This window comes from Motacilla alba, chromosome 2 (assembly GCF_015832195.1).
Source record: "Motacilla alba alba isolate MOTALB_02 chromosome 2, Motacilla_alba_V1.0_pri, whole genome shotgun sequence".
NCBI lineage: Eukaryota > Metazoa > Chordata > Aves > Passeriformes > Motacillidae > Motacilla > Motacilla alba.
The window spans coordinates 133181653-133193673 of record NC_052017.1 but is presented as its reverse complement, the minus strand read 5'-3'; the positions used below and the strand labels follow the sequence as shown (position 1 = coordinate 133193673).

At 39.1% G+C, this 12021-nt stretch overlaps 1 protein-coding gene and 1 non-coding gene across 8 annotated transcripts in view; one reads left to right on the top strand and one right to left on the bottom strand.

Annotated features, from left to right (window-relative positions):
* Positions 1-12021, bottom strand: part of OXR1 (oxidation resistance 1) — a 259358-nt gene that overhangs the window by 199960 nt on the left and 47377 nt on the right. The gene's annotated exons all lie outside the window — the stretch shown is intronic.
* TRNAL-CAG lies at positions 8907-8989 on the top strand. The gene has a single exon. It is a non-coding gene; the product is annotated as a tRNA-Leu (tRNA).

Sequence of the window (12021 nt, the reverse complement as noted above, 5' to 3'; positions counted from 1 at the left end):
TATTAGCTGTGAGCATGCTGTAAATCCAGATTTTTGCATGGCAGAAAGCTGCCCTTCCTACATTAAGGAAAAAACTGAAGACTTATTTTACTCTTGAATGCACCAACTAGTTTCTGTTGAAGCTAATGTACTACTCACAGTGGTAACTGCTGCTCTTCATAATAACTAGCCATGGTCACTGGGTACTTTAGATACACTCCACATTTGTGGAACACCCCATACACCTCATAACGAGTGCCATACTTTGAGGCACTCTCCCATGACCTGGGCAGCAGAACATTTAGCTACCCTGTACTTTGACACCTACTCACAAAACAGAGCAGGCCACTCTGTGGGAAGCTGAGAGTGTATACCTATTGTACCAATGATTCTCAATTCCTGAATCCTACAGATTGTCTTTCTGAGGCCAAATGTCATCTCTACTTCTTTATGTCCCATCATGCTTTAAAGCATACTCAGAGAGGACACCTCTCACCTCTCTGCTTTCCTATCTGTTTCCTATCCTAGCAACTATTTCACTACCATTATGTGCAGAAAAAAGGGACAGGGGGTTGGGTTTTTTAATGGCATACAAATACAACTCTACACTTCAGAAGGAAAGAAAAAGAGAAACACTGTGCTGCACAAATATTAGAATATACGTAATTTTTAAAAGTTCCCAAATATCTGACAGTAGGAGTGAGATTTTTACCTACATAATGCAATTTCTTATTTTTCTTATATTCCCGTATCCCTGGTTTTACTAAAATGCAGTGTTTTAAATTCAAAGGCCTCAGCTTTTCTTCCTTGGGAGACATTCATAGAGATTCCACTGGGAAGGGAAGAGTAGTGCCTGAAACCAGGTGGCAGCAGACCTACTCTGACAGCTATTTCTGATCTTATTTTAGCTGAGAGGACCCACCTGGCTCAATGGGTTACATATCCCCTGTAGTGGCATGAGGGTGCAGAGATTTCTCACAAGGAAGGGAAAAATGATACTGCAGATGCATGCCTGAAATTGATGGAGGTTCATGAAGCTGTAATTTTGCTAGAAGTCACAGGCCATCTGCCTTTACATACATAAATCTGAGAGCTTTTCATAAAGAAGGTACAGCACACAATTAAAGCCTTTTGCAGGCATTACAATGAAAGCCGTTTGATCTTGTCACAACACAAATGCCTCAAAACATGACTTCACTTGGCAATTCCTGACTGACTGCCTCCAGCTAATGACACAAGCAGGAAGGACCATCTGAGAAATCCTTCATCAAAACACTTGTTTTATTGAAAATGTGTTATATCCACAGGTCAAGGTCAACTTTTCTCCTTATGAAACACATACAAGACAGCCAAAAGGACAATTTACTTAAATCAATAAGCAGTAATACCTACAATGATTTATTGCAATAGTAGAACAACATGCACATTTAAAAGAAGAGTATCTCCTCATCTAGGTTACAAAGCTCTTTAAAATAGAGCCAGAACAGCATTCAGTTTCCTTTGGTTGCAGTGAATAGTTTGAAGGTTGAAATTACATTCTCTGTTGATCACTGGAAGACAGGGATAGGGACAGACTATTGAAAAATTTCAGTGTCCTTTTGGCTGCCTTCCAGTCCCATCTCCAAGTGGATGCTATTCTATTTAATGTAACTGGAGTCTACCCTTAGGATGAATATCTTTCTTCCTGACAGTTTTTGTTCTTTTTCAAGGCAGGGGAACAGCCACAGACCAACAAAGACTGCCCCTTGAAGCCTCAGCTGAAGGGCTCAGGAATGGAACAAACATGGCCAAAATGCTGCTGCATGACTGTCTCGCAAACGAGTTTCTCTACACTTTCACTGAAAATACAGACAATATAATAACTGAGGTTAGGATAATCCCAGAGTCAGAAAGGTGTTTCAGTTGAAAAGATTTTAAAACAACAATGGGTTTTGAGGAAAAGCTTTTCTCTATCTGCAATACATGACCAGTCAGAAAAAGATACAGTCTTGCTAAAAGATTGCAAGCTGTAATTCATCTTGTAGGAATGATGTAGGCATTTTTAATACAGACGCATACTAAACAGGCTGGTTGCATATAAGAGCTTCAGAATTTTAATCTGAACAAAACCCAACCTGCTTAAAAAGTCTTCAAAACCTTCACCCATAAAAGGTTATATAAATTCTCTGAGTGGACAGCCCAGGTTTAATAGCTAACATAATTATACCCTGTTTGTACTGACCAGACAGTAAAGCTAGGACAATGCACAGGCTCAAACCACACACATCAGTCTGTGTCTAACCTACACTGCCTTTGGGGCCCACACTACACATACAAGGGCATGCTCCGCTCTGTGATTCTTTTCATGGCTACTGATTCCAAAATTAGCCAAGCCCCAGACTGACCAATTTCTGACGGTAGAGTTACAAGCTTCCCTGGCCTTAAGGCTTCACCAATTACCAATGCTCCTCATGGATCTTCCTGCTCTGCACTGCAGATATTTGTGCAGCACAGAGGCTCTTAGGCACACAATAAATCGGTACCTTCTGCTTGTTGTATCTGCGAGAAGCAAAACACTGAGGAGTTTAGCAGACATTTATGCTCCCCAAAATAGCCAGGACTGATTCACATTTACCCTGACTCACATAAGTTATCACAATCACATTACTTTCAGCAAAAACATCAGTTAAAAGGAATTTGTGTCAAGGCCACAAGCAAAGAACTCTTCCATTACAGCATGCCTGTGCTGGGAAGTTGTTAACATCTACAGCAATTCCCTTAGGAAATGTCAACAGCAGCACCAGAAAAAAGCAAACATATTTGTTTGTCTAAATATTAAGAAGAGCCTGGAACAGTTTCTAAAATGTCAACACGAAAACCACACTCCAAACCAGCATGATTTTTTTTTTTTGTTGCAAACATAAATAATTCTTGTGTTAGTTTGAAACATAGTCAATGGGGAGTCAGCCTGGGTACCAGAGTGAAGCAGATATTCCTCTTCACAGTATGCAAGGAACATATTAATCATGCAAACAGCCTATTGAGGGAAAGAAAATAAGATACTATGTCTCTTTGGGATAAGAAAAGTAAACATGTAAATATCATGCTTTTAGAAAAAGAAGGAAGTCTAAGGGATGGCTAATATTTGACAGCTACTGTGATACTGTTTTCTGTACACAGTGAATGGTGGAATATCTTGCACTTAACGTATTGCTTATTTCTTTTACATACTGCATGACACAGTCACAAGACTCTAGTATTGACAGTTGCACTAAAAAATCCCACTTTCCAAATATACAACACTCTTAAGAAACACTCCACATTTTATAATAGGTTAATCATTATTCAATACTTTAGTGTTCTTATTACATAATAGATACGATATAATATCATTGTTATTTCTCATTATCTTTACTGAGTGATACTTAGCAGTGCTGCACTCACTGGTTGCATGCTTTTTTATTGTAAATAAACCCATATAAAACCAGATGGAGATTCGTTCCCTCTGCACCTCAGAAAAAACATTCACCTGTGTTTCAGAGAGCAAGTGGCTGCAGATCCCATCCATTCCATCTGGAGAGCAGAGAAGGGCTGCAGTGCTCAAAAGGAGGTTTCAAGCACAACTAATATCCAGTACCAACAGGCCTGGGATTTACTCTTACCATAGAGTTTTAGTAAGTAGGAAGTGGCTTTATAACATGGAAATAGAAACCAAGCCACAGCCAGGTATTGTCCTTTATTCAAAGCTTGTTTATTACCCTGGAAAATATCTGGAAAAGACAATCACCTGCAACACTCTACATAATCCCATATGGTTCTCCCCTCTCTAGCTGGCACGAGGCAAGCCCTTCTTGAGCTCTCCCTTCACTAAATCCTCTGTTAGCTACATCAGCTCTCCACATCCAGGTCTACCAGCTAAACCCCATTCAGCCCTCTTTAAGCTAAAACTTCTCTACCATGTCTCAGCCTTCCTGGGAACTGCCAAGAGAGGACACAGGGCCTCCACCAGAGGTTATGTGATAAACTACTTTTGTCACGGGATTTTTTCCACTTGAGAGTCTGGGATACACAACATCATCTGATTCATTTAATATAAATAATTGACAAGACTCCTTCCAGTTCAATAGTTTGTTTTCTATTGGCTTTACAAATAAGGACAGAACTTTAATAGAGTAGAAATATGCAGTTGTGCTTCAAATATTTTAGGAATTTGTTATATAAAAGTAAAGTCCTTGTTTACAATAAAATATAGTTATTCTGTCACTGTAATTTTCCATGCTTATCACATCTCCAATGATTTACAGGTTCTTTTCTTTTTTTACTTTTCTTAACAAGCACAAGGATATTTTTCACTGCTGAACACTTGAGCTGGAAGCTGAAAGTCAGGTAAGATGCTTACTCATCAATTAGTAATTAGGATTTTGCAGGTTAAGTTCTGCCCCAGTGTCAGCTATCAAGTTACCTTTTACTGCAGCCTTGTTAAATAACTCTGTACTGATATTCTGATACTCTGTACCCCATCCATATCCTGTACTGATAACCATAAATGAAACTACTTCCATCCACGGGAGTTGATGGTTACTAGACAGGAAGAGGACAGGTTAGGAATAGAACTGAGCTCAGGCCTTCATCTGAGCATGTTCAAGTGAAAACAGAGAAAAAATCCACTGACTACCCTCACAGGAACAAAAGCCCACACCTGTGACTTTGTGAACAGCAGACATGAGACATAAAGACATAAAGGCAGTTCTATCTTTTTGTTTGTAAGAACTCCTCAATTCCACTTGGAGTTAAAAGTCTTAAGAAAAAAATTATTCCAACTCAACAGACAGCAATGACAAAGCAATGAATTCTCCAGCTGGTGCTCACATTCCTGACTAAATAGTGATTTGGGAGGAAAGAAAAGCTGATACTCAGCATCCATACCAAGGGGAATAGAAGGAATCCTACCTCCCCCACCTCCCACATTGATGCAGTATCTCTTCTGGATCCTGCTGATAACATATGCTCCTGAGGCATCTTCTCCCATTATCACAGACAGAGCAGACATGCTATGCCAGCCTTCTCTAGTATTCCTGATCTCCTATAAACACCACATGGTTCCACACATTTAATATGCTTTATATCTTCAAAAGGAAGATATTATTTGGGGAATTTAAGGGATTGTACTTAATTCAAAGGAGGTTTATGAGTATTCTTGCTTATAAGGTGTTTTGAGGATGAGTTATCTAATATTACCATTAAATTGAGTAAGATGATTCTCAACATACTTTGAATAGAGTAAGATGATTACTTTTTTTTCTCAGTTGTGCCTCTCAGATCGCTAATTCCCACTGGAACAGAGGAAATGTACCCAGGAAAAAGCCTCTATTACTATTCCTACCTGTGACTACAACTCAGCTTGGAGTTCTGCTGCAAAGGCAGCTGGCATCTGAGACAACATGGTTCTGACACAGAGCAATCTTGTTTCCAGACTATTGTGTCTTTATGATACTGATATAAATACTTTTTTCACATTAATGAGTCTGATCCCTAAAGATTACAGGGGGCAGGAAGAGAGCTTCCCACCTCCTTGACAACATTTTGAGTCTCTGCATCTCTTTGTATTTCTCTTTGTGCAACTAAAAAAGGCCTGACAACAGGATTAGAGATACCTGTAAAGTCAAGCACATGTGCTTTTGCAGAACTAGGGGCAAAATGTGGAGTTATAAGAACAGGGAAAGGCATCATTATTGAAAGTCAAGTCTCCATTTAACCACATTTAATCTCAATATCACCCATATAACATGCTCCATTTTCTTTTTGGAGGGAGAGGCATCAGTTCCATTGGACACAGTCATTCTTTTTGAATTCTTTCAGGGCCCCAGGGAGACACGTGAAACATAAGGAGGAAAGTGACTTTCCTATTTGAAGCAAGAAAGGCACAAAAGGTGCTCTGACTTTGTGAGATTTACTTGAAGCAGGACAGAAACCCAAAATGTCCAAGGAAGGGCTACTGAGTAACAGGAGGGATAAGCAAAGGTGGGAGAGACGCCTCTCATATGTGATGCCTTTTATCTCCAGCACTTTTGGACCCAGCACTTAAATTCATCAACTGCTGCTATACACTGACAGCAGTGCAAATCACTGGTTAGCCTGGGCACCGGCAAAGGCAAAGATGATTACTACACGAGAAACTTTCAATATGAGAAACTATCAGCAGTGATGCCTTTGCCAAAGAGTTTCTTCTTCATCTGCTATCATCACAACATGTACTCGGGAACCAGCAGTGCAAACCCTTTCAATGGGCACTTTACATCCCAGGGACTTTATTTTCACTGGATAGGAACACATCTACTGGGCCCATCAGCATCCTGCAGCACAACAACCTCCAGCCTCGTGTCTGATGAGTCTGAATGTGTGATGGACAGGCAGCTACATAAGTCTGTGCCAAAGGATATGGGGAATACATACATCTTTTTAAATATGACCTTTTTATTGAGGTTTTCAGTTCACTTACTAGAGCTCAGTCAGGATGGCAACCGCATACCGAGTACCACTACATTTTAACCAGCAAGTCAGCCAGATCTGCAGATTTTTAGGGAACAGAGCTAATGCTACAGATCATTAGCTCTGTAGTTAATGAAGTTCCGAGCCAAAAAATTCCCCAGAATGTTAAGGCAGAGCTGTCCAGGAGTAGACTTGAGCAGATTCTTCACCAAGATCACTGTATGTTTGGTATGCACTTAGTTATGCTTTCCTGTGTGATCAACCAGTCTAGAAGTCAATGGGTAATGTTATCTTTACGACTTAGGCTTGATTTAATTTAAGACCTATTCAGTTAATTTCCCAGTAATTCAAGAAATATTCAGCCAGTTTTACATCATCAATATATCTTGAAGTAGGGAACAAAAAGTTTTGGAGCTGCTGGCTGAAGACCCAGAAAGCTCTGTGCCGACAGCAGAGAGTGTAGGCTGTAACTGCTGCTCATTCTGGAGCTTTACAGAATGTTCTACTACATTGTGAGTAGACTTTTATGGTCAAATTTCTGCCATCTCTATTCCTGCTTATTGCACTCTGCTCATCTTGCTATATACCAAAGCTGGAAAAAGTTCTGATCAGTCCACCAGCTATTGTTTAGAAAAGACCAACCACCCAATCAAACAAACAGCACCACATTGGCTAAAAAAGACTCTTATTTCAGCACATCTAAACTTGTTTTGTGACCTTTCCAAAGCCCTGTTTCTATAGAATTTAAATACATTACTAATTCTAAATATGAGAAAATTGCATCTTCTGGTAAGTCAACCAAGACTGCTGAAATGGAGCATAAATTACAGCATAACTCCTGACTCCCAACACAAGAAGAAGCACAACATCTCCAGTATGTCACAAGAATATTGGTTACAGGCTCATCTTTTCATTCTGCTAGGCCTCTGACAAGACTGCTTGTTGCCCTAGAATGAATACAAGGATAAAAGTGCAAAGGTTCAGGACACGTTACAGCACATCTAAGATACAGCACTAATACTCTCAATTCACAAACACTGTTACATAAAATTGTCCAAAGTTATGGCACATAGCTGTAGAATCACAAAAGAGTTCAGGTTTGAGGGGACCTGTAGCACTTACCTGCTCTAAAGCCTCACTCAAAGCAAAGTCAGTTTTGAAGATAGGACTGACTCTGAAGTCAGGGTGAGAGGGAGCCTTGTCCAGTCAACTCTTGTGTGTCTCCAAAGAAGGACATGGCCAGTAGGTCAAGACAAGTCATTTTCTCAACTCAGTACCCATGAGACGGCACCAAAGTATTGGGCCCAGCACTTTGGGCTCCCCAGAGAGAAAAACATTGAAAAACTGGTGCCAGAAAACTGCTTTCTCCATACAGAAGCATCAGATAAACAGTATCAGATAAAACCAGTACCAATTTTTGGCCAATCTAGTAGAGACAGTTGCCTTTTTTTGTCATGGGAAAATACTGCTTCTTAAGGTTCTAAGAAATTACTACATAATTTAATATAAAATTATAAATATATGATTTATGTATTAAATTTCTATACATTTATATATTTTAATATAGTTTATATATATTATTAAAACTTATAACTTATATGATATTTTTATTCATGCTGTAATTTTATATATAATTTTCATTTCATAATGTATAAATTTATTAATTTAATCTATGAATTAAATATTTTCTTATAAATTATTTAATGATTCCTTAGAAACTTATGAAGCAGTTTAATTATATAATTAACAGGAATTATATTATTCATTTTTATTTAAAATAAAAATATTTTATTGCCATTTCTGACAGTTTCTGGTTGTCCCATTTCAATTTTTTTTCTCTAGTTAGTTTATATTCCAAAAAAAGACACTGCACTTTAACCTGATGCTTCCAAACAAGCAGACCCCCCCCTTCTCTTTCATATTTACTTTAACTCCTGAATCTTGACCAAATTTGTATACTTAGAGGTTCCTAGATTCAGTTTTCAAGCACATGAATTCTTTTGAAAAAAAACCTTCATCAAGGAGACATGCAATTTGCTTCAGTGTCACAGTCCCCTTTCAAATATGAGAGAATTCTTACCATGGATAACTTGTACATGTCCCAGGGGGATTTTCGTAGACATTACAGGAAACAAATCAGCCTTAAGCAATGTCCTTGTGAAACATACTGCATACCACATTTTTATTAATTTCTGCACAGCTTCAAATGTCTGCTTCGTGGCATATGTAATAAACGTGCAAAAGTACCTGCTTCTTTCTCCACACACTAACACTCACTCACAGAATGCAACGGCTGCATGTTTAAATACACATCAGTTATTATGGTTACCAGAGCCAACACAAAATACGCTCTCATTTCGAATATTTTTTGAACACCCGCAGTGTGTAGAAGACAACATTGCATCACAGCAAATACCCACAGATAGACAGAGACAGCGCCGCCGCGGCTCCCCACGTGGGTCAGGATGGCCGAGCGGTCTAAGGCGCTGCGTTCAGGTCGCAGTCTCCCCTGGAGGCGTGGGTTCGAATCCCACTCCTGACAAGATCGTTTTGGGGCCGCAGCTGAGGATTTTGGTTTTGTCTGCTTTGGAAAAAGAGAGGCTGAGGAAAGACTTCATCGAGCTCCACAGCTTCCTGAGGAGCAAAAGGGGAGGTCCTTCTCACATCTTCCTGGTATCCACTGACAGGAAGTGCGGGAATGGTTCAAAGCTGTGTCAGCAGAGGTTCAGAGGGACACTTGGAAGCATTTCTTTACAGAGAGGTGATAAAAAACTGAACATGCTTCCAGTGAGGTGGTCAATGCCCCAAGCCTGTCAATGTTTTAGAGGCTTTTGGCCAATCCACTGAAAAACTTGCCTTAACATTTGGTCAGCCCTGAACTGGTCAGGGAGTTGATGATCGCTGCAGGTCCCTGCCAACTGAACTTGCCATTCTATTCTGTTCTATTCTAAGATTTTTAAATGGTGTTTTAAATTAAAACGGAAAATCTAATTGTTTCAGCCTAAAACAGGGAGCAGCTCACAGTGCAACCTCCAAAATCTGGTGGGGTTTTGCTTGCTCTCCACCACCACGGCTGCACCAGCCCTCCACCTTCCCTTTGCCCTGACGCTGGATGCCAGGCCAGGCACCTCACCCTGCAGTGACAAATGTGACTGCCCCAAGATGGGCTTCTGCTGTTTTAAGGAGTAGCACCCATCTGCAGGGTCCTGACACTTGCTTAAGTGGCAGGAGAAGGGGAGTGAGCTAAGGAGAGCACAAAAAGGAGAAGGCAAAACCTCCCTCTCTCCCTCTTTTGCCAGAGGTGAGCAGTTATTTTGGCTCTAGATGTTTTCTAAAACTACAGCTTCCAGCTCAATGCTAGATGCTTTTTTCTAACTTTTAACTTGCTATCCAAAATACTCTGGATGTTGCTTTGTGTTCTTGATTTTTTTAAAATTTAAAAACCGCTCAAAAGCAGATATGAATCAGTAAACTGATTAAATTTTCACGTTATGTATTTAAACACACATTAGGTGAAATTCTAGAATACAAAGTATTTCTGAGAAACAAGACCACAAACAGTAGTCACAAGAACATTCTTCCCATGAATGAGGTAGAAGACTAGGATTTTTAGTTAATGTTAAATATCCAGCACTGCAAGCACTCAGCAGGCATACAATAACAACCTCTGAAAACACATAACACTAGATCACTATAAATGAGCAGCTAAAATAGGTGAATCAATGAATTATCCCAGTGGAAGAAACAAACAGGTAGTGTTTTAATTATGTGATAATAACACTAACTCTGAAAAAGGGAACTAATTCCTTCCATCTGCAAATACTATTAAAGAGTCCTTGAGTAGATTGGTTACCTGCACAAAATACTTCTCTACCACACTTTGTGTGCAGAGGATATATATTTGGTTTTCTCCAGGACTTAACCCAAGGGGTGGTGTTAATCCATCCATTCTTACTAGACAAGCAGCACTGCAGGCTGTCAGTGTATACAGGGATGCTTTCATCTGCTGAACTGTTAAAAGTGGCTAATTCCACATTCCTGACAGCAATTCTGCCAGTACTGGAATTATGAAAGCAGCACATTTGCCTGCTATGAACACACAGCAAGTCCAACGTGTCTGGATCTGCCAAACACAACAAAATCAATAGGCAGCCACCTAAAGCCACCTAAAGCAATAACCCTGAACTGTGAAGTAGCAGGACTGGCTGGTCTTCCTGTGGGATCCATTTTGGAAAAAACCTGAAATCAAAATCATCAAGTCCCACCAATACAATTTACAATAGTAGTCTGTTATCTACCTTATAGAGGCATCAAATCAATATTATTAGAAGTAATGTGATCTAAACTAAGACTGTAAACTCTTCCTAAAGTTTGAAGAAAAAAAGCTGAGGTAGACATATATTAGATATACATATAAACCATTAAATAATTAAATATCATAAAATAGCAGCAGCTATTGAGGTCTTGAACCTCCTTAGCTTCATTTCAATTATAATAGGAATATTGAGATCATATAAATCAGCCCAGGTGTACCTGTATGAGATGGTTTAAGCATCCTAGAAAACTACAAATAAGAAGACTATTAAATAATTATGCATTCAAATACCTATTTAGTACTGCAGCTTTTTTTTCTACAATCCCTTCCTGGCCCTGCTTTAATCCCCACTGAGAGTCTTGCATGGGGAGCAGAGAAGAGAGAACTACAAAGGGCTCTGGCCACCATTCAAGATAAGAAAAGCCCCATTTCCAGTGGCAGTTTGCAAGTTACTTCAGTGGTCCTAGGATTCAGCCAATGACACAAATCTTCTGTGAAACAGCAGCAATGTTACAGATGCACAGAGCCACAGGATAAAAAATCTGCAGCCTAGATCTCTTCTTAGTTTGTAGCTGACAGCATTTCCATTCTAGTAACACATTGTAATGGATGAATTATATATGTAGATAAGATTTCATTTGGATTTTCAATATAATCACAAAATAAAACATAATATTCTTCCAAACCAACTCTTCCATAATTACAGACTATAAGAATGAACAAAACTAAAGAGAGAGGAGAGGGAGGATTAAATCCTAGGCCATCATAAACAACAGAGACCATAGGACTTCATTAGAAAATCTGTATAAAGTTCAATTCCTTTTCTCAGACAGATAATTTTTCCTGAATTAAAGGCCTGAACAGAACAGAATAATCTGTCAAATCCTCCATTAATGTTACGTATGTAACAGTCACTTTTACAAATATGCACCAAATTTCAGCAAAACACAGGGAAACTTACAGAACTGACAGAAATGAATTCTGTGGAGACAAATCTCTTCCCATAAATTTGCTTTCAGAAACTTTCACAAGATGGACTAGACAGAATCTAGAGAGGTATTTGAGGGGAAGAAAACAATCACTTTAAAAAAAATCTGATTATCAGCCTGTATGCTGAGTATTTCATAATCACATGCTGATATCTGCACTCTTTTATATACAGGCTGTTTAGTGAGGCTCTTCACGTGAATATGTTCAGCTCTGTGGTCAATTTAAAACTAAAATAATCATATTAGCTAGACAAGATCTTCAGACTTAAA